Below are 27,170 nucleotides of genomic sequence, written 5' to 3'. Positions count from 1 at the left end.
GCCAGTGGAGTCGCTGGAACGATAATATGCAAATGCTAGCTTCCTTGTGCAACAGGTCACACAATCAGCCCGTATATTCCTTGCATGGTAAAAGTTGGGCAGTTGGGGGAAGGTGGGCTGATATAGGGCTTAATTCAGACCTGATCGCAGCAGCAAAATCTTTCTCTAATGGGCAAAACCATGTGCACTGCAGGTGGGGCAGATATAACATGTGCAGAGAGAGTTAGATATGGGAGGGTTATTTTGTTTAAGTGCAGGGTAAATACTGGCTGCTTTATTTTTACAATGCAATTTACATTTCAGTTTGAACACACCTCACCCAAATCTAACTCTCTCTGCACATGTTACATCAGCCCCCCCCCCCCACCTGCAGTGCACATGGTATTGCCCATTAGAGAAAACATTTTCTGCTGCGATCAGGACTGAATTAGTCCCATAGTCCCTGCACTTAACAGAGAATATTTAATAATTCACAACAGTCACTGTCCCAATGGAGCTCACTTCTATATTCCATAATAGATGGATACACAAACGTCAATTCATTTAACAGGATGTCTTTGGAGTGTGGGAGGAAACCTACACAAACCCACACTGCACACTCTACACACATAGACAATACTTACCTGGCCATCAGCACTGCAGAAATCACGGAGAACATGGTGCCCCATTTACATGAAGATCTGTGCAGTAGAACAATCACTGGGAAAGTGATGTGGGCACCATGTTCCCAGAGATCAGCACTTGTGCAGTAGACTCGGGCACAATGTTTGTGCCGATGAGAGGGGGCAGGTGCACAGAGGCTGCACACCTCCTCCCGGTAGGAGGCCTTCTCAGCACTGTTCCTGAAAAGGTTAGCAATATGCTGCCCAGCCTCCACCTCCTCTCTGGTGGCCTCTCTTCCTCGGAGGCCACAGCGGTACCTGTGTGGCAGCACAAAAGAGAATAATATGGATCAGCAATAGCTGAGTGGGGATAGATTTAGGAATAATTATAAACGAGGTAATGTGAAATGTTACGAATTAAAGGGGTTTGTTGGGATTATTCATTTGTTTATGAGTGAAATGGTTAGTGCTTTTAATGGCATCAATTAAGAAAAAGAGGTTCTTTTGATGAGATTGAATTGGAATTAACTAATAATGGAGATAAGGGAGTTGTGACGATGCTGCTCGAAATAGTTTATAACTTTTATGGAGCATTTAATTAATAAAAATGGGATGATCATGTTTGGAGGTCTTACATAAAATCTATTGTATGATAGTCACTAGTGTGCTCAATGTATTCTATGTTGGTTAATAAGATGTTCTCTGTATTGCAGTCACTAGTATGCTCTATGTATTTTTTTTATTTTTATTTTAAATTCTTTATTTTGTATGGTCAAATAAACTGGATAAGCAATACAATAAGAAAAAGGACAAACGGTCAAGGAACCACCGTCCAACACAAACCATATTATTTTCGTAAAAAGAAACAACAATAATCGAGAGAAGAAACATCGTCAATAAAGTGTCAGATGTAAAGGGAAGGGGGAAGAGGGGGGTAAGGTGGGGATGGGGGTAAGGGGGGGACCACAGTGCAGTCACATACTAATAATGCTCTATGTATTTTAAAATGGTTATTATTAGAGATGAGCGGGTCTGGTTCTCCAAGAACTGGACACACCCGAACTTTGGAATCCGAGTCCAGATCCAAGTCTGGCTCGGGACTTCCCGCCTTACTCGGATCCCAAATCGAGGCTGAACGTCATCATCCCGCTGTCGGATTCTCACAGGTTTTTGTATTCTATAAAGGTCCTGGTTATGGGTGCCATCTTCACTACGGCTGTGTAGAGTGTACTGGACGGATGTGTCTGTCTCAGTACTGTGTTGTCTGATGTGGGGTGCATGCTCTGTCTGCTGTATCTGAAAAGGGTGCTCTGTTGTATCTGGAAGGGGTGCTCTGTCTGCTGTATCCCTCCAGACGGGGTGCTCTGTCTGCTGTATCTGGAAGGGGTGCTCTGTCTGCTGTATCTGAAAGGGGTGCTCTGTTGAATCTGAAAGTGGTGCTCTGTCTGCTGTATCCCTCCAGACGGGGTGCTCTGTCTGCTGTATCTGGAAGGGGTGCTCTGTCTGCTGTATCTGAAAGGGGTGATCTGTGCATCCATCTGTCAAAGTCGGAAAAATATCATGCTACACGTTGCCATATATTCACCTCATGCGCGTGCCTGCTGCACGTGCACATTCTCTCCCGTGCGCACGGATACTCGCTGCTGCGTGATGGCGCCTCCTCGGCCATGCGCTCGAGCGCGTGGTATGTGCATTTACGGTAGAGTTCGTGTGCGTCTAGCGGGCGACTCAATCGTTAAATAATAAAACCAAATAGTATGTTTTATAGATAATGTTCCCCTTAATAATGACTGTAAGTTTGTTTAATGTAAAGGGTCGCTGGACAGAGGAATTCCTCTTTGCATGGTACGAAGGGTCAGACAGGGTTGAGCAGCTGTGTCTGGTACCTAACTAAAGAACATTTTATTAGAAACAATCCGGTGCTGGTTAGGTAAAGATTAATCGCTCCTGCGTATAGTTATGGCCATTAGTATTTTCTGGACATTTACTATATTTGCGATTCATTACCCATGCGGCGGGAATCTTCAGATTCCCTCCCACCTGAGCAGTTTGATATAGTCACAGCCCACCTGTTCAAACTAACCTATGACCTTTTGTTATGATGCGAGGAGACATTCCTGTGTCCAATGAACAATGAGATTATAGGTCCCTTTGTAGTGTACTGTACGCAGTGTATATAAGATCAGCCAGCCTGGGCAGCTCTCTCACTCTCCACAAACGGTTTTCATCTTGACTAACTCGGAGCTGGTACCAGAGCTGCGCAGCGATCATTCCCCAGTGTGTGTAAGTAATTCTCTGTAACCAACTTGTTCTCTGTTTGTATTGGCCATACTCTCTCTCTCTCTCTGTTATAGTATAGGATTGTGACGCTATTGTATATTTCTGTCTAGATATTCTGTTAGAATGATATGTTAGCTTGTAGTGTATGACTTGTAAACTGTTTCCCCTTTTCGATATAACTAAAAGCTTGTTAGTAAAGGTGTTGGAACCTTAGCAAGGTATCGTGTGTTTATTATATTGCAGAGGGTAATAGGAGCGTCTCAAACGCTCAAGCAGCTTTAGCATTAACAAGGTTAAGCAGCGTTACATCGCTACAGTATTTCAGTACAAGGTTTACAGTATAAGAGTATCCTTTCTGTGTGTTACATTCAAGGTTTACTGATTGTCATCCCGTGAGCGTCTGCGCCGCTCGTGTTCTCCTCGTGGACTCGAGCGTCCGCTACGCTGGTAGCGTAGCATTACGGTAGTCAGCCGCCTATAGCGTGCTTGACACCACGCATTAAGCTGTGAGCGAGCGTGTCGCATGTGCGTCTCGATCACGGCCGAGCGTATGCTACGCTAAGTGCGTACCCTTACGGTACCCCACACGCCAATTGCGTACTGAGTCTCTTACCCATTTATAGTAAATGTTATAAGATAAATAGTTAGCTTTATCACATCCAAGGGCTCCACCCCAGTGTAAAATGAAAATAATAAAAGCTAAAAACAAAAAGCCTGTTGTGCTGTACCCCAGTGTACTATATCATTTTTATTTTATTTTCATAAGTACTGTGACACTGCTGGTCAGACTGTAGCATATTATTATTTCGTACTCATAGACGTATTGTGCGACACTGTTGGTGAAGGTCAACAGCAGTGTTCGATTACTATTTCTGACTCATACATGTATTGTGTGACGTTGTGGGTGAAGGTGGTACCACAGTAATATATTTTATTTCCTATTCATACAAGTATTGTGCAACATCGTTGAAGGTCAACTGCAGTTTTTAATGACTATTTCTGACTCATACACGTATTGTGCGACACTGTTGGTGAAATTAAACCGCAGTGTTTGATTACTATTTTTATACTCATACACGTATTGTGACACTGTTAGTGACATTAAACTGTAGTGTTTGATTATTATTTTGTACTCATACACATATTTTTGCGACAGTTAGTGAAATTAAACCGCAGTGTTTGATTACTATTTCTGACTCATACTTGTATTGTGCGACACTGAAGGTGGTACTTTTTTTGTACAAATTGTGGTGTGTGCTGTACTCCACTTCATTCGTGTTTGTGGATAGATATGGAGGATGAACAATTGAGAGGAGAGCAGGAAGCACATACTAGTGGTGCAGGTGCTGCACCAATCATGACGATACGAGTCCGTCAGCGTCATCTACTAAGGCAGATGCCCAGGGGCTTAAGTCAGGGCATGTAAAATCATTTAATTTTACAGTGGTAAACAAAAAACATCAAAAGGAAATTTAGCTGCAGAGGCAGTAAGACAAACTGTGCATTCAGAAGCAGGACCATTAGACATTCTTAAGGGAAGTTTAGGGGTGTCCACGCCAGCTATGTGTGAGACTGTCATTTCTCACACTGTCCTCATAGAGAAGCAACTTTCACCTCCTTCCACCATTTCTGAACCATCTGCATATGGAGGGAGCAGTACAAGTAAATATGGTGATGATGAGGAGGACATAATAGAAGTTGAGAATTTGTGTGTGGAAGTGGAACAGGATGAGGAGGATATGTGTGTACTACTACTATCTGACACTGAGGATGTTGATGATGTTGTTTGCGTAAGTCAGCCACAGGTGGATAAAGTTTTTGACCGTGATAAAAAGAAAGCCATTGTGAAGCCTGGGCATAAGACCAAAAAAAACACCTCATGGGTGTGGGATTATTTTTACCTCAATCCTGGCAATGTTTGTGAAAGCATCTGCTCAATTTGTGAGGCCAAAGTTAGTTGAGGTAGGAACGTTAGCCATCTAGGCACTTCCTCCATGTTACGTAATTTGCTGCAAAGACATAAAATATATTGTACAAGATTATAATGTGATTAACACTTCATCATCAACATCCTCAGAGTCATTACTTACTGGAGGTAGTCCTTCTAAAAAATTGTTCTGTGAGGACCCAAACCAATAAGTTCAGCCACAAGTAACAGTCCCTGTCGCTAAAATGATTGGTTTGTTAAACTGTGCATGTCCTGTTTAATATATACAACATAAGGGTGTGTGGGAGGGTCCAAGTACAATTCCATCTTGCACCTCTTTTCTTTGCATTCTGTGCTGTTTGGAGCATTGCTGACTGTGACGACAAGCATTTGTATCATACATGCCGACATCCTGGCTGCTCTCTCCGGGAGAGAGCAGCCAAGTCGGCTCAGCAGGGGGGCGGGGCGGGTTATGACACGGATAGGGGGCGGGGCGGAGGCAAAACAGGGGCGGGTGGAGGCGGAACAGGGGAGGGGTTATCGCGGCACTTCATTTAAGCCATGCCCCTGCTATGTAATTCAGCAAGAATCACGTCATCGACTGCCCGGACCGCCCACTGTACTCACTAAGTGGGCGGCCGGGCAGGGGGGCCCCTAAAAAATCGGGAGACTTGCCTGCTCTTCCGGGGGGGCGGGAGGGTCACCCGATTTTCGGGAGCCTCCCGCCCATTCCGGGAGAGTAGGCAAGTATGATTTGTATAGTTTATTAAACTGCCACCCTATCTGCCACTGCAGTGCCATTCTGTTTCCTAGAAGTGCCATGTTGGAAGTTTAAGTGCTACATGTTTGTGCCGCCCACTGCTGTCTCTTGGCTTAGTCATCCAGCTACCTCGCTGCAACCTTTTGGCCTAAACTGGATGAAAACAATATTGTGAGCTGTGAGGTGGTCAAAATTGACTGGAAATGAGTGGAAACTAATGTTATTGAGGTTAATAATACTGTAGGAACAGAAACAGGCCCGAATTCTGTGATTTTAGCTGTTTTAATGATTTAAAAAAAAATAAAAATACAGATCCGAAACCTGCAAGGGTGGTTTTGGCAAAACCAATCCAGATCCCAAAAACCCGAAACTACATATTGGTAGAGAGACATTGGGGGTCATTCTGACCTGATCACACGCTGCCGTTAATCGCAGAGCAGCGATCAGGTCAGAAGTGCGCATGTGCCGGCGCCGCAGTGCGCCGACGCATGCCAGACAGCCGACGGCTGTCGTAGCCCAGCGATTGCCTCTGCCTGATTGACAGGGAGAGGCGGTCGCTGGGTGGGAGGGGTTTGGCCGCCGTTTTGTGGGTGCGGTCTGGCCAATGCAGGCATGGACGGACCGTGCGGGGGTGGGCTGCAGCGGCTGCATGACGTCACACGCAGCCACTGCAACTATCACAACAATGAGTAACTCCCGGCCAGCACGCAGGAGCTGCACTGGCTGGGAGTTACTCTTCAAGTACAAAAGCATCGCCGCTGTTGGACCTCTCATATATATGCATTATATGTGCAAGTGTACGCTTTCTAGGGTACGGAGATGGGGTGAGAGGCACAGCAGTGGGATTTGAAACTCCACTTTTCTCAAAACTGCGGCTTCTACCCAGTATGGGATATATTGGAAGTGATATATTCTTAAAGTACACCTTATGGAGGCCACCCAAGGGGGATCTGCCACCGAAGCCTGAGATGTGTACAGTTTTGAGCATGGTATAGACTCCCCAGGAAAAGAAATACATTCTGCAGTACAGGACAAAGTACCTTAAACATGGTAAAGTGGATTACACATACACAGGAAAATGTCAACACAGTCGTCCCCCCCCCCCCCCCCGAATATCTTCAGAGAGTCACAGAGCACAAGAAGCCAGCCACAGCGCGCCCTTATAGGCTTTTATAAAGATAAAAACTAGTGATGAGCGGGTTCGGTTCCTCGGAAACCGAACCCCCCCGAACTTCACACTTTTTACACGGGTCCGAGGCATACTCGGATTCTCCCGTATGGCTCGGTTAACCCGAGCGCGCCCGAATGTCATCATCCCGCTGTCGGATTCTCGTGAGATTCGGATTCTATATAAGCAGCCGCGCGTCGCCGCCATTTTCACTCGTGCATTGGAAATGTTAGGGAGAGGACGTGGCTGGGGTCCTCTCCGTGTATTGTTGATGCAAATATTTGTGCTTGCTTTACTTATTGCTTAATTGTGGGGACTGGGGAGCAGCTGTATATTAATATAGGAGGAGTACAGTGCAGAGTTTTGCTGATCAGTGACCACCAGTTTTATCCATTCTCTGCCTGAAAAAAACGCTCCTTATCTGTGCTCAGTGTGCTGCATATATCTGTGCTCACACTGCTTAATTGTGGAGACTGGGGAGCAGCTGTATTATATAGCAGGAGTACAGTGCAGAGTTTTGCTGACAGTGACCCCCAGTATACGTTGTCTGCCTGAAAAACACTCCATATCTGTGCTCAGTGTGCTGCTTTATTGTGGGGACTGGGGACCACCAATATAATATTATATAGGAGGAGTACAGTGCAGAGTTTTGCTGACCAGTGACCACCAGTATACGTTGTCTGCCTGAAAAACACTCCATATCTGTGCTGCATTGTAGACAGTATATAGTAGGAGTACAGTGCATAATTTTGCTGACCACCAGTATATAATATATAGGAGTACGGTACAGAAGGTCACTGCTGTACCTACCTCTGTGTCGTCAAGTATACTATCCATCCATACCTGTGGTGCATTTAAGTTTTGCACAGTTTGCTGACCACCAGTATATAATATATAGCAGTACGGTACAGTAGGCCACTGCTATACCTACCTCTGTGTCGTCAAGTATACTATCCATCCATACCTGTGGTGCATTTCAGTTTTGCACAGTTTGCTGACCACCAGTATATAATATATAGCAGTACGGTACAGTAGGCCACTACTGTACCTACCTCTGTGTCGTCAAGTATACTATCCATCCATACCTGTGGTGCATTTCAGTTTTGCACAGTTTGCTGACCATTAGTATATAATATATAGCAGTACGGTACAGTAGGCCACTGCTGTACCTACCTCTGTGTCGTCAAGTATACTATCCATCCATACCTGTGGTGCATTTCAGTTTTGCACAGTTTGCTGACCTCCAGTATATAATATAAAGCAGTACGGTACAGTAGGCCACTGCTGTACCTACCTCTGTGTCGTCAAGTATACTATCCATCCATACCTGTGGTGCATTTCAGTTTTGCACAGTTTGCTGACCACCAGTATATAATATATAGCAGTACGGTACAGTAGGCCACTGCTGTACCTACCTCTGTGTCGTCAAGTATACTATCCATCCATACCTGTGGTGCATTTCAGTTTTGCACAGTATGCTGACCACCAGTATATAATAAGAATTTACTTACCGATAATTCTATTTCTCATAGTCCGTAGTGGATGCTGGGGACTCCGAAAGGACCATGGGGAATAGCGGCTCCGCAGGAGACTGGGCACAAAGTAAAAGCTTTAGGACTAGCTGGTGTGCACTGGCTCCTCCCCCTATGACCCTCCTCCAAGCCTCAGTTAGGATACTGTGCCCGGACGAGCGTACACAATAAGGAAGGATTTTGAATCCCGGGTAAGACTCATACCAGCCACACCAATCACACCGTACAACTTGTGATCTGAACCCAGTTAACAGCATGATAACAGAAGGAGCCTCTGAAAAGATGGCTCACAACAACAATAACCCGATTTTTGTAACAATAACTATGTACAAGTATTGCAGACAATCCGCACTTGGGATGGGCGCCCAGCATCCACTACGGACTATGAGAAATAGAATTATCGGTAAGTAAATTCTTATTTTCTCTAACGTCCTAGTGGATGCTGGGGACTCCAAAAGGACCATGGGGATTATACCAAAGCTCCCAAACGGGCGGGAGAGTGCGGATGACTCTGCAGCACCGAATGAGAGAACTCCAGGTCCTCCTCAGCCAGGGTATCAAATTTGTAGAATTTAGCAAACGTGTTTGCCCCTGACCAAGTAGCTGCTCGGCAAAGTTGTAAAGCCGAGACCCCTCGGGCAGCCGCCCAAGATGAGCCCACTTTCCGTGTGGAATGGGCTTTTACAGATTTTGGCTGTGGCAGGCCTGCCACAGAATGTGCAAGCTGAATTGTACTACAAATCCAACGAGCAATCGTCTGCTTAGAAGCAGGAGCACCCAGCTTGTTGGGTGCATACAGGATAAACAGCAAGTCAGATTTTCTGACTCCAGCCGTCCTGGAAACATATATTTTCAGGGCCCTGACTACGTCCAGCAACTTGGAATCCTCCAAGTCCCTAGTAGCCGCAGGCACCACAGTAGGTTGGTTTAAGTGAAATGCTGAAACCACCTTAGGGAGAAATTGAGGACGAGTCCTCAATTCTGCCCTGTCCGTATGAAAAATTAGGTAAGGGCTTTTATAGGATAAAGCCGCCAATTCTGATACATGCCTGGCTGAAGCCAGGGCTAACAGCATTACCACTTTCCATGTGAGATATTTCAAGTCCACAGTGGTGAGTGGTTCAAACCAATGTGATTTTTGGAATCCCAACACTACATTGAGATCCCAAGGTGCCACTGGAGGCACAAAAGGAGGCTGTATATGCAGTACTCCCTTGACAAACGTCTGAACTTCAGGAACAGAAGCTAGTTCTTTTTGGAAGAATATCGACAGGGCCGAAATTTGAACCTTAATGGACCCTAATTTGAGGCCCATAGACAGTCCTGTTTGCAGGAAATGCAGGAATCGACCCAGTTGAAATTCCTCCGTAGGGGCCTTCCTGGCCTCGCACCACGCAACATATTTACGCCAAATACGGTGATAATGTTGTACGGTTACATCCTTCCTGGCTTTGATCAGGGTAGGGATGACTTCATCCGGAATGCCTTTTTCCTTCAGGATCCGGCGTTCAACCGCCATGCCGTCAAACGCAGCCGCGGTAAGTCTTGGAACAGACATGGTCCCTGCAGGAGCAGGTCCTGTCTTAGAGGTAGAGGCCACGGGTCTTCCGTGAGCACCTCTTGAATTTCCGGGTACCAAGTCCTTCTTGGCCAATCCGGAGCCACGAGTATAGTCTTTACTCCTCTCCTTCTTATGATTCTCAGTACTTTTGGTATGAGAGGAAGAGGAGGGAACACATACACTGACCGGTACACCCACGGTGTTACCAGAGCGTCCACAGCTATTGCCTGAGGGTCCCTTGACCTGGAGCAATATCTGTCCAGTTTTTTGTTGAGGCGAGACGCCATCATGTCCACCTTTGGTTTTTCCCAACGGTTTACAATCATGTGGAAGACTTCTGGGTGAAGTCCCCACTCCCCCGGGTGAAGATCGTGTCTGCTGAGGAAGTCTGCTTCCCAGTTGTCCACTCCCGGAATGAACACTGCTGACAGTGCTATCACATGATTTTCCGCCCAGCGAAGAATCCTTGCCACTTCCGTCATTGCCCTCCTGCTTCTTGTGCCGCCCTGTCTGTTTACGTGGGCGACTGCCGTGATGTTGTCCGACTGGATCAATACAGGCTGACCCTGAAGCAGAGGCCTTGCCTGACTTAGGGCATTGTAAATGGCCCTTAGTTACAGGATATTTATGTGAAGTGACGTTTCCATGCTTGACCACAAGCCCTGGAAATTTTTTCCCTGTGTGACTGCTCCCCAGCCTCTCAGGCTGGCATCCGTGGTCACCAGGACCCAATCCTGAATGCCGAATCTGCGGCCCTCTAGGAGATGAGCACTCTGTAACCACCACAGGAGAGACACCCTTGTCCTTGGAGACAGGGTTATCCGCTGATGCATTTGAAGATGCGATCCGGACCATTTGTCTAGCAGATCCAACTGAAAAGTTCTTGCGTGGAATCTGCCGAATGGAATCGCTTCGTAAGAAGCCACCATCTTTCCCAGGACCCTTGTGTGCACTGATGCACTGACACCTGGCCTGGTCTTAGGAGTTTCCTGACTAGGTCGGATAACTCCCTGGCTTTCTCTTCCGGGAGAAACACCTTTTTCTGTACTGTGTCCAGAATCATCCCTAGGAACAGCAGACGTGTCGTCGGAATCAGATGCGATTTTGGAATATTTAGAATCCATCCGTGCTGTCGTAGTACTATTTGAGATAGTGCTACTCCGACCTCTAACTGTTCTCTGGACCGTGCCCTTATCAGGAGATCGTCCAAGTAAGGGATAATTAAGACGCCTTTTCTTCGAAGAAGAATCATCATTTCGGCCATTACCTTGGTAAAGACCCGGGGTGCCGTGGACAATCCAAACGGCAGTGTCTGAAACCGATAGTGACAGTTCTGTACCACAAACCTGAGGTACCCTTGGTGAGAAGGGCAAATTGGGACATGGAGGTAAGCATCCTTGATGTCCAGAGACACCATGTAGTCCCCTTCTTCCAGGTTCGCTATCACTGCTCTGAGTGACTCCATCTTGAACTTGAACCTTTTTATGTAAGTGTTCAAGGCTTTCAGATTTAAAATGGGTCTCACCGAGCCGTCCGGCTTCGGTACCACAAACAGCGTGGAGTAATACCCCTTTCCCTGTTGTAGGAGGGGTACCTTGATTATCACTTGCTGGGAATACAGCTTGTGAATGGCTTCCAATACCGCCTCCCTGTCGGGGGTAGACGTTGGTAAAGCAGACTTCAGGAACCGGCGAGGGGGAGACGTCTCGAATTCCAATTTGTACCCCTGAGATACTACCTGCAGGATCCAGGGGTCCACTTGCGAGTGAGCCCACTGCGCGCTGAAATTCTTGAGACGGGCCCCCACCGTGCCTGAGTCCGCTTGTAAGGCCCCAGCGTCATGCTGAGGACTTGGCAGAAGCGGGGGAAGGCTTCTGTTCGTGGGAAGAAGCTGTCTGTTGCAGTCTTTTTCCCCTTCCTCTGCCCCGGGGCAGATATGAGTGGCCTTTTGCCCGCTTGCCCTTATGGGGACGAAAGGACTGAGCCTGAAAAGACGGTATCTTTTTCTGCTGCGAGGTGACTTGGGGTAAAAAGGTGGATTTCCCAGCCGTTGCCGTGGCCACCAGGTCCGATAGACCGCCCCCAAATAACTCCTCCCCTTTATACGGCAATACTTCCATATGCCGTTTGGAATCCGCATCCCCTGACCACTGTCGCGTCCATAATCCTCTTCTGGCAGAAATGGACATCGCACTTACTCTTGATGCCAGAGTGCAAATGTCTCTCTGTGCATCTCGCATATATAGGAATGCATCCTTTAATTGCTCTATAGTCAATAATATATTGTCCCTGTCCAGGGTATCAATATTTTCAGTCAGGGAATCCGACCAAGCCACCCCAGCACTGCACATCTAGGCTGAGGCGATTGCTGGTCGCAGTATAACACCAGTATGTGTGTATATACTTTTAAGGATATTTTCCAGCCTCCTATCTGCTGGCTCCTTAAGGGCGGCCGTTTCTGGAGACGGTAACGCCACTTGTTTTGATAAGCGTGTGAGCGCCTTATCCACCCTAGGGGGTGTTTCCCAACGAGCCCTAACCTCTGGTGGGAAGGGATATAATGCCAATAATTTTTTAGAAATTAGCAGTTTTTTGTCGGGGGTAACCCACGCTTCATCACACACTTCATTCAATTCATCTGATTCAGGAAAAACTACGGGTAGTTTTTTCACACCCCACATAATACCCCTTTTTGCGGTACTTGCAGTATCAGAGATGTGCAAAACCTCCTTCATTGCCGTGATCATGTAACGTGTGGCCCTACTGGAAAATACGTTTGTTTCTTCACCGTCGACACTGGAGTCAGTGTCTGTGTCTGGGTCCGTGTCGACCCACTGAGGTAACGGGCGTTTAATAGCCCCTGACGGTGTTTGAGACGCCTGGACAGGCACTAACTGAGCTGCCGGCTGTCTCATGTCGTCAACAGTTTTCTGTAACGTGCCGACACTGTCACGTAATTCCTTAATTACGGCCATCCATTCAGGTGTCGACTCCCTAGGGGGTGACATCACCATTATAGGCAATTGCTCCGCCTCCACATCATTTTCCTCCTCATACATGTCGACACACACGTACCGACACCCAGCACACACACAGGGAATGCTCTGATAGAGGACAGGACCCACTTAGCCCCTTGGGGAGACAGAGGGAGAGTTTGCCAGCACACACCAGAGCGCTATATATGTATAGGGACAACCTTACAATAAGTGTCTATCCCTTATAGCTGCTTATATCTGTTATTTTGCCAAATAAGTGCCCCCCTCTCTTTTTTACCCTGTTTCTGTAGTTGCAGGATGCAGGGGAGATTCTGGGAGCCTTCCTACCAGCGGAGCTGTGTGGGAAAAATGGCGCTGTGTGCTGAGGAGATAGGCCCCGCCCCCTTCACGGCGGGCTTTTTTCTGGAAAACTGGCTGGGGTTAAATACATCCATATAGCCCAGGAGCTATATGTGATGTATTTTTTGCCAAATAAGGTAAATTCATTGCTTCCCAGGGCGCCCCCCCCCAGCGCCCTGCACCCTCAGTGACCGAAGTGTGAAGTGTGCTGAGAGCAATGGCGCACAGCTGCAGTGCTGTGCGCTACCTTATGAAGACAGGAAAGTCTTCTGCCGCCGATTTATGGACCTCTTCTTGCTTCAGCATCTGTAAGGGGGCCGGCGGCGCGGCTCCGGGACCCATCCATGGCTGGGCCTGTGATCGTCCCTCTGGAGCTAATGTCCAGTAGCCTAAGAAGCCCAATCCACTCTGCACGCAGGTGAGTTTGCTTCTTCTCCCCTTAGTCCCTCGATGCAGTGAGCCTGTTGCCAGCAGGTCTCACTGAAAATAAAAAACCTATTTAAACTTTTACTCTAAGCAGCTCAGGAGAGCCACCTAGATTGCACCCTTCTCGTTCGGGCACAAAATCTTAACTGAGGCTTGGAGGAGGGTCATAGGGGGAGGAGCCAGTGCACACCAGCTAGTCCTAAAGCTTTTACTTTGTGCCCAGTCTCCTGCGGAGCCGCTATTCCCCATGGTCCTTTCGGAGTCCCCAGCATCCACTAGGACGTTAGAGAAATAATATATAGCAGTACGGTACAGTAGGCCACTGCTGTACCTACTCCTGTGTCGTCAAGTATACTATCCATCCATACCTGTGGTGCATTTCAGTTTTGCACAGTTTGCTGACCACCAGTATATAATATATAGCAGTACGGTACAGTAGGCCACTGCTGTACCTACCTCTGTGTCGTCAAGTATACTATCCATCCATACCTGTGGTGTTTTTCAGTTTTGCACAGTTTGCTGACCACCAGGATATAATATATAACAGTACGGTACAGTAGGCCACTGCTGTACCTACCTCTGTGTCGTCATGTATACTATCCATCCATACCTGTGGTGAATTTCAGTTTTGCACAGTTTGCTGACCACCAATATATAATATATAGCAGTACGGTACAGTTGGCCACTGCTGTACCTACCTCTGTGTCGTCAAGTATACTATCCATCCATACCTGTGGTGCATTTCAGTTTTGCACAGTTTGCTGACCACCAGTATATAATATATAGCAGTACGGTACAGTAGGCCACTGCTGTACCTACCTCTGTGTCGTCAAGTATACTATCCATCCATACCTGTGGTGCATTTCAGTTTTGCACAGTTTGCTGACCACCAGTATATAATATATAGCATTACGGTACAGTAGGCCACTGCTGTACCTACCTCTGTGTCGTCAAATATACTATCCATCCATACATGTGGTGCATTTCAGTTGTGCGCAGTGTATATAGTAGTAGGCCATTGGTATTGATACTGGCATATAATTCCACACATTAAAAAATGGAGAACAAAAATGTGGAGGTTAAAATAGGGAAAGATCAAGGTCCACTTCCACCCCGTGCTGAAGCTGCTGCCACTAGTCATGACCGAGACGATGAAATGCCATCAACGACGTCTGCCAAGGCCGATGCCCAATGTCATACTAGAGAGCATGTAAAATCCAAAAAACAAAAGTTCAGTAAAATGACCCAAAAATCAAAATTGAAAGCGTCTGATAAGAAGCGTAAACTTGCCAATATGCCATTTACGACACGGAGTGGCAAGGAACGGCTGAGGCCCTGGCCTATGTTCATGGCTAGTGGTTCAGATTCACATGAGGATGGAAGCACTCATCCTCTCGCTAGAAAAATGAAAAGACTTAAGCTGGCAAAAGCACAGCAAAGAACTGTGCGTTCTTCTAAATCACAAATCCCCAAGGAGAGTCCAATTGTGTCGGTTGCGATGCCTGACCTTCCCAACACTGGACGGGAAGAGCTTGCGCCTTCCACCATTTGCACGCCCCCTGCAAGTGCTGGAAGGAGCACCCGCAGTCCAGTTCCTGATAGTCAAATTGAAGATGTCACTGTTGAAGTACACCAGGATGAGGATATGGGTGTTGCTTGCGCTGGGGAGGAAATTGACAAGGAGGATTCTGATGGTGAGGTGGTTTGTTTAAGTCAGGCACCCGGGGAGACACCTGTTGTCCGTGGGACGAATATGGCCATTGACATGCCTGGTCAAAATACAAAAAAATCAGCTCTTCGGTGTGGAATTATTTCAACACAAATGCGGACAACAGGTGTCAAGCCGTGTGTTGCCTTTGTCAAGCTTGTAAACAAAAAGAGAAACCAAAAGTAGTTGCTTGGTTGGGCGCACAAGTGAAATTCATATTAATTTTAATTTATTTAAAACTTAGCTTTTATTGCTTCACCTTCTAAAATGCCCCCTTTATACGGGGATTACACAGCAAAACATAGAGGTTAAAATTGATACATACAAACATAAACGTGAAAAGAAAAAATAGATGTGAGAAGATTTAAAAGGCGGTACTTCCACTATTACTCTCGCAAGGTGTAGGGATAGGATTACTTATATAGCACCTGAGTGTCTGGAATGTATTACATAGCAAAGTCCCCTGATATAGTAAGACTTTGATTATACAAGGACAAATGATAGCAATTCAGGGAATTGTTCTCTATATTGCATATGATGATATTACAGATTTGAAATAAACTTTGTATTTGTGGACGTCATATGTTAACAGGTTCAAATGTGGAGACTCTACTATCATAATAGATGCTATAAATATAATGTGTATTTATCTGTGTATTCACATATGTAGTAAATCTTTAATGTTCATTGCTTCAGTATATTACACACATTCTATATCACCAATAATTTCTAGTGAGATGAACAGGAGTAAATATCTTTATGATGAAAGTTCTTTTATTCAAGAAAAATTCACATAATTATCATACTGCTCTGAATTAAAGTGAGTGACAAACTGATCAGTGTCACGGTTGTCCATGTGTCTGAATACACTATTGCTCTCCCTGAGATACTGTAGCAGCCTATATTTCCTGTACTACAAAGCAGGAAAATATTCGTTGCATTGATTTCTTTCTCAGACTCCACCTGTGTTTAGATATATTGTATCAGGGTGTGAGAGCCAGTTCCCTTGCTATGCATATCCTTGACTTGTAACATTGGAGTACTGTAGCAACCTGTGTTTACTGTCTTGTAGCACAGGATAAATATTCGCTACTATAGTATTCTTTCTTTAATTTACAACTATGCTTAATTGCAATATGTCAGGATATGTTAGCAGGTTCCCTTCCTTTACTTGTCACTGGTGATAGAGTCAGTTTTCTACCTTTTAACACAAGCTATTTACTAATACCTTCAAGCCGTAATGGCCGCTAAACCACGTGCACGTGCTACGCACTCCGTACGCTATTTGCGTACAAAGACCTCGCACGTGGTACGCAAGTTACGTACACACGCTGCGCTGAGTGTACGGAATACACACAGCGAGCGTACACACAGATAATAACCGTTAAACCTTAAACACAGAGTATGACTATACTGTAAGTCTTAGTATTGAGATACTGTAATGATATACCACTGGTTAACCTGGATATTTAAGCAAGCTGTTTGAGTGATTGAGATACTCAGAAACCCTTTGTACTAGCTAGAGAAACACAGACACCTTGCTGAGGTTCCAACACCTTTACTAACGAGGATTTAGCTATGTAAAAAGGAAAAATACAGTTAACAGCTTATACACTACAGCACTAACATAAAACACCTAAACAGAATACTAGACATAAATATACAATAGCGTCTTAATCCTAAACAATAACAGTGAAAGAGAGAGAGTATGGCAAATACAGACAGAGAATAAGGTGGTCACAGAGAAACTTACACACGTGGGAATGAATCGCCTGCGCTATCTGGAAATCCAGCTCTCAGTTAATCAATGATGAAAACCTTTTGGAGAGAAGTGAGAGAGCTGGCCCAGGCTGGCTGCCTTATATACACAACATACAGTACACTACAAAGGGCCCTACAATCTTATTGTTCATTGGACACAGGAATGCCTCTCCGCACTGTAACAAAAGGTCATAGGTGGATTTGAACAGGTGGGCTGTGACTATTCCAAACTGCTCAAGTGGGAGGAATCCTCTGGATTCCCCCTGCATGTGTAATTAAACTGCAAATACTGTAAATGTCCATAAACTTCTTTTAAACATAACTATACGCTGGAGCGACCGATCTCTTGCTAACCAACACCGGAATGTTTCTAATAAAATACTCTTCGGTTAGGTACTAAACACCACCGCTCAGACCCTGTCTGACCCTTCGTATCATGCAAAGAGGAATTCCTTTGTCCCTGAACCAGTTACACTAATCATACTTACAGATATTATTAAGGGGACCATAACCTATAAAATACACTATTTAGATTAACTATGTAACGATCGAGTCGCCCGCCAGACGCACACAAACTCTACCGTAAATGCGCATACCACGCGCCTGAGCGCACGACCGTGGAGGCGCCGTCATGCAACTGCGAATATGCGCACGCACAGGAGAGAATGTGCACGTGCAGCGGGCAAGCGCATGGGGTTAGTACAAGGCATCATAGGTCGCTATATTTTTCGACTTTGACAGTTCACCCTTTGGCAGTCACCAATAACTGCCACTTCCTAAACAGTTCAAACAGAAAAATATATGTCATCATGTAAATACCTTTTTATGATTGGGTAAAGGGAGGAGAGAAGAAGGTGGGAAAAGTATGACCTAGTGAGACAGTAAAAGCATGTGTGTATGAAATCCATGTTTGAGGGGTCATGTATCATCGTGCCGTTCGTGTTCTAAATCAAGCTTCGAGGTATTGCGAAGTATACATTTGAATCCTTCTTATCCCGTATTAAGGGTCTGTGGATGGGCTGTCAAACTCTACCGAGCTCTTTTCGGCTTTTGGTTGCAACAAATGGGGGAGCACATTTAGTTGATGATACATGAATGGGGAGAATATGTGGATACTAATATGGGAGAATCACCTGTCGACTATGTGAGATACTACCTGGAGGTTGTAGAGATGAAGATAAGAAACAATCGTTATAAATGCAGTCGTAAACTATGTGAGTTTTAATAGACAGTCGCCGATTGAGGTCTTGTCTGATGTCTTGTCTTGATGTACATGTTGTCTGATGTCTCTCGGTGCTTTTGCTGTAAGTGGCGAGCAAAAGCTGTTCCAGTGTCCATAAAATTACAGTCTCTAAAGTTTTGGGTTTTCCATAGATAGTTAAAGTCACTAAAAGTATTGGGTGTCTGTGACACAGTTCATCAAAGGTCTGCATAAAAGAGGTTGTCAAATTCTTCTTCCAAGCGGATGTCTTTGTACCTTGGAGGAAAACAAAGGAGAAACGGGTGAAAGAAACGGACCGTGGAATCACATTTTCATCACTACATTGTCTCTATCGTTGGGTCATAAATCAAATTAGTTGTTGTTATTACAGTGTCCTCGCTCCTCAGACTCATCATTCTGGTACTACCTTTACACTTCGTTAAAGTCCGAACGTATCTAAATATCAGACCAACCAATATGACGACTCCCAGAATACACAAGAGAAATTTCCCTACATCCATTATAATGCCTTGGGCCCATTCTCCTAAACCAGAGAACCAATTTCGTGGGTTCAACCATGATACCCAACTGGTCAGCTCATTACTCACAGCAGCGAGAGTGAGATTATGTCTCCTTCGGAACTCCCACTTTAATTGCAAAATGTCATCCATCTTTTGGTCTATGACCTCGGCCGGGTCCTCAGTGCTGTTTGTAATATACGTGCAGCACTTTATACCATACTGAGTTGCTAGGGTAACACAATACCCGCCTGTCACTGCTGTGAGATAATTGAGAATCATCCTATGCTGAACCAGCTCTGTTTTGTAGGCTTGTAACTCTCTCCCAGTATACCTGAACGTGTCGTCATACATTTCGGTGATATTGTCTAACAAGTTTGCTAGCGCAGATATATACCTATAATTTATCACTCCTCTGGCGGTACGAGTGATATCTAACGCGAGTAGGAATTGAATCCCGGTGGATTCATGGATCAGATCAGAGGCCAGATGCTCTGTCCTTTCTCTCAGGTGCCGTTTAACGACGTGCTCGTAGTGAGTGTGAGTATAAGGAGCTTGGGCACCACGGTGAATATCTTTAATTTTGATATGGGATACAGTCATTACTTCAGGCAGTACTTTTCCAATGTAACACAATCCCTCTGAGTTTGGGGCAAGCCACTTATACGCCTTCCTCCCGCATATGAAATATGCATCATCGGGGAGAACATATGGGACTGAGTATGACATAACCATGTTACAAACTTTCCATGTGAAATCTCCTAACCCTAATTCTCCCATCTGTCTAGTACACGTATCCGATTGTATGATATGTGCACAGTATCCTGGTGATACTTCTCCAACTCGCATGGTCCTACTTCCTAGAGTGTATCTATACCGGGAAAATATTCCACTGTCGGCTATCTGACGTATAAGTTCTGTGTCTATGGGCATTCTATCGGCTCTATATGAAAATGTCATGGTTTGATTACTCCATGACACTTCCCAATTTCCCGGCTTTCGGGGATTGGAAATGTTAAAGCATACTAAGGACCTATCCACATGATATTGGTGGAGCTTCAAACTAGGAGGACTAGAGATATTAAATCTCTTGTCCACCGGCCTCCCACCACTTAACTCAAGTACCTCTCCTACAGTTAAAGGGAATGGTACTAGTCCTGATTTGCTATGACCTTGAGGTACTTGAGAGCATACCCAACAGTCTGTCTGGTTTAACACTTTACCCACTAAGGAGTGATAGTCACTCAATGGATGCCGGTCCATGTGGATATTAAAACTGGACTGACATTTCTTGATGCACCCATCCTCAACTATATTGTCACAATGCCTACAGATGCAGTTCTCTTCAGCTAACAATCCTTCACAATTCCTTCTATTGTCAATGCTACCAGATAGTTTTCTGATACTCGCCTTTACTCTGTGATTATGTTGCTCTTGGAAATTTACGCCTCCATCCTGGTCATCAGAACCCATTCCAGATCCTTTCTCGACCTCCATGGTACTCTCACCGAAACAGACTGCTCTGGTCAACGTCATGGTCAACAGGAAAATCCGGATCACAGTCTCTTGGGGCAAGTCCATCTTACAGGAGGAGAAGGAGAAATTTGTAATGGGGGTACAAAAAATAATTTGAGGGGAAAGAAAAATGTTACGATGCTTTTGTCCTCTAGTCTTGTTGTTCTTCTTGCTCTGTTGTCATCTTAAAGGTGCTGTCTCTCAATCTTCCAAACGAACATTCTGGTGATACAATATTCCTTCCAAATCTGCGATCTTTCTGTAAGGAGCAAAAATCTTGCATTACCATTTGTCTAACTGATGTGTGACATACCATCTGTAAAGCATGAGAACATGAGAGAGAAGAGAAAAAAAAAAAAAAAACGAGAGAGAGAACAATTCATATATATGTTACATAAAACAACAAACAAACAAAAAACATTGTCAGATCTTCCGTTCACCGTCAGGCTGTCACACCAACACATCCATTGGTATCTTTCCGCAGTCTCCCCCACCAGTATTTCCACACTGCACCCTTTTGTGCCTGGCCAGGACACACCGATGTCGGTAGGTCACACTGGGGTTAGGTAGACTTCTGCAAAGACCAAGTAGCTATGTGATGTTTGAGTTCTGCCGATGAACGTCAGAGATGGGGAAAAAGAAACATTTACAGATAAATTACAGTTTACCCGGCCGTTCCTGTGTCTACAAGGAACTGAACTCCCAATATCATTAACTGTAACCTCAGGTTTACTACCAGTCCTAATGATCAACTTTCCTGACTGCATATTACAGGTGCGGCCCAAACTTCTTCCTAGGTGATTCCTGATTACAATTTCGTGTATCATGACTTTGCTCATGTTTTTGTCTAGGGGGTTTATATGACTTTTGCATATTTCTTAATCTACAATCTCGTGCAAAATGACCTTCCCTCTGGCAATTATAACATCTTATCACCTTTGACTTACCCACAGGGATCTGAGGCTTCTTACCTCCCTGTGCTTCCCTGTGCTTGCTGATGTTTTGCTCATGCCCAACAGCGGACTTTCTTAATGCAGCCACCGAGATATTTCTCCAGTTTGGGTTGGTGGTCTGTACCCTTGTTCTCAATACTACCTTTAAACCATCCATTAATACCTTAACCGCTATATCTCTATGCTGTGCATTTCTCTCAATGTCCGTGATCCCAGTGTCTCTAGCCATTACTTGCAGTGCTCGATTGAAATAATTAGAAGTACTTTCCCCCTCTCTTTGTCTTATGGAGAAGATTTTGTTCCACTCGACAACGGCTGGGAAATATACTCCTAACTGTCGGTTGATCTGCTTAATACATTCCTGATTGTGTTCCTCCGTACGAGGTACTTCTGTGTCTAATTTACAATCAGTAATAAATTTCGCAGGGTCAACACTGGAGGGCAAACATGCCCTCAGCACTGTCCGCCAACCTTTGTTGGTGGGTTCTGTGGAGTTTCCTAGTTCTTTAATAAACCTCTGACATGCAACTAGATCTTTCCTAGGATCAGGGAATTCAGACATAATTGCTCCTAATTCTGTCCGGGACCAGGGACGGCGCATTGCACTGTCCCTGGCGGGAATGATTCCCTGAGCGTCAGTCTTCCCATTGGGGACTGTGATCACCCGGACAGGATTAAATTCAACCACATCATCTTGTGTTGGTTCTACAATATGAGGTACATTTGTTTGTGCGTGATATATAACACTGTACGTACCTGTGGACACGACCTCACCTGACCCACCGTTAGGGGGTTTGACTACTGCCTTTACCGATTTGGTCGCGTCCACCTGGATGTCTTGTATGATGGCTGCTGGAAAAGGTGCCGACATCGTGCTGGGCTCACTTTCTTGCTTGTAATCCTGAGGGAAGTTTTACATGGGGTGTCACTTGCACGGGTTAACAGTTGTACATTTAACAGTTTTACTTTTATCATTGTTACATTTGTTACAATTATTCTTATCATCAATAATACAGTTGCTAAGTGCACAATTATCATATACCAGTGTGCCATTCTCTGTAACCACTTTCTCTCTTGTTACCATATTTTTCTTACCAAAGTGAGAGTCAGCTGTGTAAGCTAATCCTCCTTGTATTTCACTTTCCCGTTGCTATAACTGTAAACAATCATAATGTCTGATTCGCTGCTTGCTGGATTTAATTAGACATATCCTTCTCCTTAGATTTTGTAACACCTCAGGACTAAAACTGCCTACCCGTGGGAACTTTTCCCCATCATGCACAGTCATTCTTTCCCATTCATTGCACAAAACCTCTGTGTGTGATCCGTACTTTTCACACATGATATACCTTGCCGACCCTATTGGCCGGGTTACTAAATCAACCTGAACCAGGGTTGATCGTCCCTTACCTGAACAACTGGCCCCCATCTTTGCAGGTGTTGATTTCACTACCTCTGACCTTCAAGTAAGGGTCTTCAGCGAACCCTTACAAAAACCAAGTTGCCCGGGGTAAGCCGACAGTGAAAGTTCGACCGAGTGCTTTCACCCACTCTTCGCCCACGTTGGCCAGTACTTCAATCACTGACTCAGAGCTGCTGTACCCAACCTAGGGCCCCTATAAACCTTTATTCACTGGGGCATGTGGGAGTAGGTTACCCGTCCCCAGCAAGTATCGGTTGTTAGAGAATTCCTGAGTGACCAGCGAACCTCCCTTAAAATAAAAAAATTTACACAAATCACGTTAGAATGTACAAATAGCGTTTATGACCCCTCTAGCGTACGCAAATGGTACTGGGTCAAGTTACAAACTAATGCACACAATTACATGCGGTACAATCGTACTGCACATAAGCAACTAATCTTATGTGCGGAACGACCAACGGAATCGAAAATTACGGCTGCGAATTCCTTCAGCCAGAGCTTGATGGCCTATATGGGTACCGCACCAATCCTCCTGGGGTTGTGCTTCTTGACTTTATCTTATAGCGGACTTCCTAGTCTGCTGCACCTAGACCTCCTGGTCTGTCTCTGGACCTCCTGGTCCGTGACCTCCTGGTCTGTGTCTACAGTAGACCTCCTAATCTGCTATACTCTAATGCTCTTATTTCAATATTTAACAAGGGATGCCTCCCAAGCCACCACGCGCTGTCACTTTCACGGATGTACCTCACGAGAACTCGACTTCCAGGGGGTTCCAACAAAAATGAGAAACATATATATATATATATATACACACACTCTTTCACCTCATATACTCGTTACTTTCTTTTCTGTACAGAAAATTCCTTTCATGCAGTATCACAGGCTAGTCCCAGAGGAGTTGCAACTAGAGAAGGATTTTAAATTTTGGACACTGAGATTAACTTGCGCTATTATCGCGTTGCTTCCGTATCGCCTACTAAAACAATACTATCGTGTGATTTGTATTAAGTGGGCGTACCCATACGCTTCGTTGCGTAATATACGCTACGTGTGTCGACCCTTGCGTCGCGTACGCTTGTCCCGCCCTTTGTTAGGGACACGTGTACACAGGCCAGACACGTCCACAGTAACACAAGTAACACGTTTCTATCAATGCAAATGATATTTAACTGTAATCATTTACCGAGCACCACACAGGTCTCCCTTGTATCTTAGGCAAAGCCGTGTGCGTGTTTTACAAATTACTCCCTTACGTATTAATTTTACTTTTAACTACCAATAGCAACAAATCTTTCTCAGCACATTATCAATGATAAATGGCAAACAGGAAGGTGAGATGTGAAAATACACAGATGAAAATGCAATTCTAAATTAATCTAATAACATACATTGATGTCACACACATATAATATTTACATCTATGTACTAATCACTATTACATCTATGAGACCTTATTCAGTGCTTCTAATTTGCATATGAATGTGCTTTTAACTATCTGTGAAGGCGATTTCTTTCACTGCTGGGAGAAAAAAAAAACAGTTGAGAAGTATCACCAGTTACACAGGTTAATTTGCATCTCAATGGCCCATCTCACAAGTAGCAGAGTTAAAACAGACTCTTGAAGGGAGAAAGAAAAAAACAAAAAAACAACAACTTTGTTTTATTTCTGTGTGTCGTTCTTACATCAAATATTAATTTTACTATTAACTTACATTAAACCCTATCTGAACTATTTATGATTGATTATGATATGGATTAAATAAATGCATTGAAAACTCATTAAATGGTGATTTCTTTTTGACAATGGATGGCTGATTATTCACGAGTCAACTGAAAATCAGCCATTCAGAAAAAAAAAAAACATTTTTGACCTTCCCAAAATGGCCGCTGCTCCTCCCCCTTCCACATCCATGAGGGTTACACAAAATGGAGGACAGACCATGCGGCTTCTTTTGTCACAAGGAAAATCATCATTCAAGCCCCTGAAGTTATTTTTTTTTTTTTTTTAAGCCTGAGTTAAAAATAAAACTATCAAGCTATGCAAAGCGATTAAAAATACTTTTAAACCTATTTAAACAGACAAGCAATCCAATCTGCGTGTGCAGTTGGCACCAAATAGAAATTAAAACCAGATTTAAAAAGACAATAGCTTAATGTTCTTACCTTCTTCGGATTTCACCAGCATCCCTACAAACCAAGAGAATCAGACGCAGACGCACATCCGATCAGCACTACAAGATACCATCTTTCCGCCCTTTGCTGATCGATAAAGTCTGCGCGTTTTCGCCTGACTGCGGATATGAGGTGGACCGGACTTGCCCCCAATTGATAGAGTCAGTTTTCTACCTTTTAACACAAGCTATTTACTAATACCTTCAAGCCGTAATGGCCGCTAAACCACGTGCACGTGCTACGCACTCCGTACGCTATTTGCGTACAAAGACCTCGCACGTGGTATGCAAGTTACGTACACACGCTGCGCTGAGTGTACGGAATACACACAGCGAGCGTACACACAGATAATAACCTTTTAAACCTTAAACACAGAGTATGATAATACTGTAAGTCTTAGTATTGAGATACTGTAATGATATACCACTGGTTAACCTGGATATTTAAGCAAGCTGTTTGAGTGATTGAGATACTCAGAAACCCTTTGTACTAGCTAGAGAAACACAGACACCTTGCTGAGGTTCCAACACCTTTACTAACGAGAATTTAGCTACGTAAAAAGGAAAAATACAGTTAACAGCTTATACACTACAGCACTAACATAAAACACCTAAACAGAATACTAGACATAAATATACAATAGCGTCTTAATCCTAAACAATAACAGTGAGAGAGAGAATGGCAAATACAGACAGAGAATAAGGTGGTCACAGAGAAACTTACACACGTGGGAATGAATCGCCTGCGCTATCTGGAAATCCAGCTCTCAGTTAATCAATGATGAAAACCTTTTGGAGAGAAGTGAGAGAGCTGGCCCAGGCTGGCTGCCTTATATACACAACATACAGTACACTACAAAGGGCCCTACAATCTTATTGTTCATTGGACACAGAAATGCCTCTCCGCACTGTAACAAAAGGTCATAGGTGGATTTGAACAGGTGGGCTGTGACTATTCCAAACTGCTCAAGTGGGAGGAATCCTCTGGATTCCCCCTGCATGTGTAATTAAACTGCAAATACTGTAAATGTCCATAAACTTCTTTTAAACATAACTATACGCTGGAGCGACCGATCTCTTCCTAACCAACACCGGAATGTTTCTAATAAAATACTCTTCGGTTAGGTACTAAACACCACCGCTCAGACCCTGTCTGACCCTTCGTATCATGCAAAGAGGAATTCCTTTGTCCCTGAACCAGTTACACTAATCATACTTACAGATATTATTAAGGGGACCATAACCTATAAAATACACTATTTAGATTAACTATGTAACGATCGAGTCGCCCGCCAGACGCACACAAACTCTACCGTAAATGCGCATACCACACGCCTGAGCGCACGACCGTGGAGGCGCTGTCACGCAACTGCGAATATGCGCACGCACAGGAGAGAATGTGCACGTGCAGCGGGCAAGCGCATGGGGTTAGTACAAGGCATCATCTATATGATACAATGCTATCTAGATAGGTTATATACACCCTATGTGCTTCCTAACGATCAACACTGACACTTGAATTAATTTCTAATAACCTCATTATACGAGGATGCCGGTGGAGGTCTGTTCTAAATATCTTACTAATTAAATCTACACCATTGCTAAATTATGAGTGTGGTAGGCCGCCGAAACGCCGACGTGCACGTTTCGCTGTATAGCTATAACCTATCTAGATAGCATTGTATCCAATTGACTAACATGTGCCGTTGTCAATAGCAACAGTACTGTGTGGTCGCCAGCAGGTTTCTAATTAATGTGTTAGACTCAGCACGCAATTTGTTAACACAACTCCAATACCTAGCAACATTGCTCTGTTAAGTTGACTAATAGTATATATATGTGAATGCTCTGGTCCGGTACTAGTGACTGGGTTAGATCTGCCAGCCCCTGTGTATAAACCAGTGACACGTAAAGGAAGGGAACCTGCTAACATATCCTGACATATTGCAATTAAGCATAGTTGTAAATTAAAGAAAGAATACTATAGTAGCGAATATTTATCCTGTGCTACAAGACAGTAAACACAGGTTGCTACAGTACTCCAATGTTACAAGTCAGGGATATGCATAGCAAGGGAACTGGCTCTCACACCCTGATACAATATATCTTAACACAGGTGGAGTCTGAGAAAGAAATCAATGCAACAAATATTTTCCTGCTTTGTAGTACAGGAAATATAGGGGTATATGCAATTCACGGCGAATCGCGGCAAATTATCGCCGTTTTTTTAATTCGACACAATTCAACAGGTGAATTCCGGCAGGTGGCTGCCGGAATTCACCATATTCAATTAAAAACGGATTCGACAGTCCCGCGGGCGAAAAACGTC

The 27,170-nt window shown here is 44.6% G+C and overlaps 1 long non-coding RNA gene across 1 annotated transcript in view; it reads right to left on the bottom strand.

The window, feature by feature from the left end:
• Positions 1–1,327: 1,327 nt before the first annotated feature.
• The window catches only part of LOC134943755 (uncharacterized), a 103,579-nt gene continuing 77,736 nt past the window's right edge, over positions 1,328–27,170 (bottom strand). The window contains exons 3-4 of the long non-coding RNA XR_010181726.1: positions 4,784–4,891; positions 1,328–2,140 (exon numbers count right to left, since the gene is read on the bottom strand). This is a non-coding gene — a long non-coding RNA (uncharacterized LOC134943755). The remainder of the gene's footprint in view (positions 2,141–4,783; positions 4,892–27,170) is intronic.

The sequence above is a fragment of the Pseudophryne corroboree genome, chromosome 7, assembly GCF_028390025.1.
Source record: "Pseudophryne corroboree isolate aPseCor3 chromosome 7, aPseCor3.hap2, whole genome shotgun sequence".
Lineage (NCBI taxonomy): Eukaryota > Metazoa > Chordata > Amphibia > Anura > Myobatrachidae > Pseudophryne > Pseudophryne corroboree.
The sequence above is the reverse complement of the archived record's forward strand: the minus strand, read 5'-3'. Positions and strand labels throughout refer to the sequence as shown.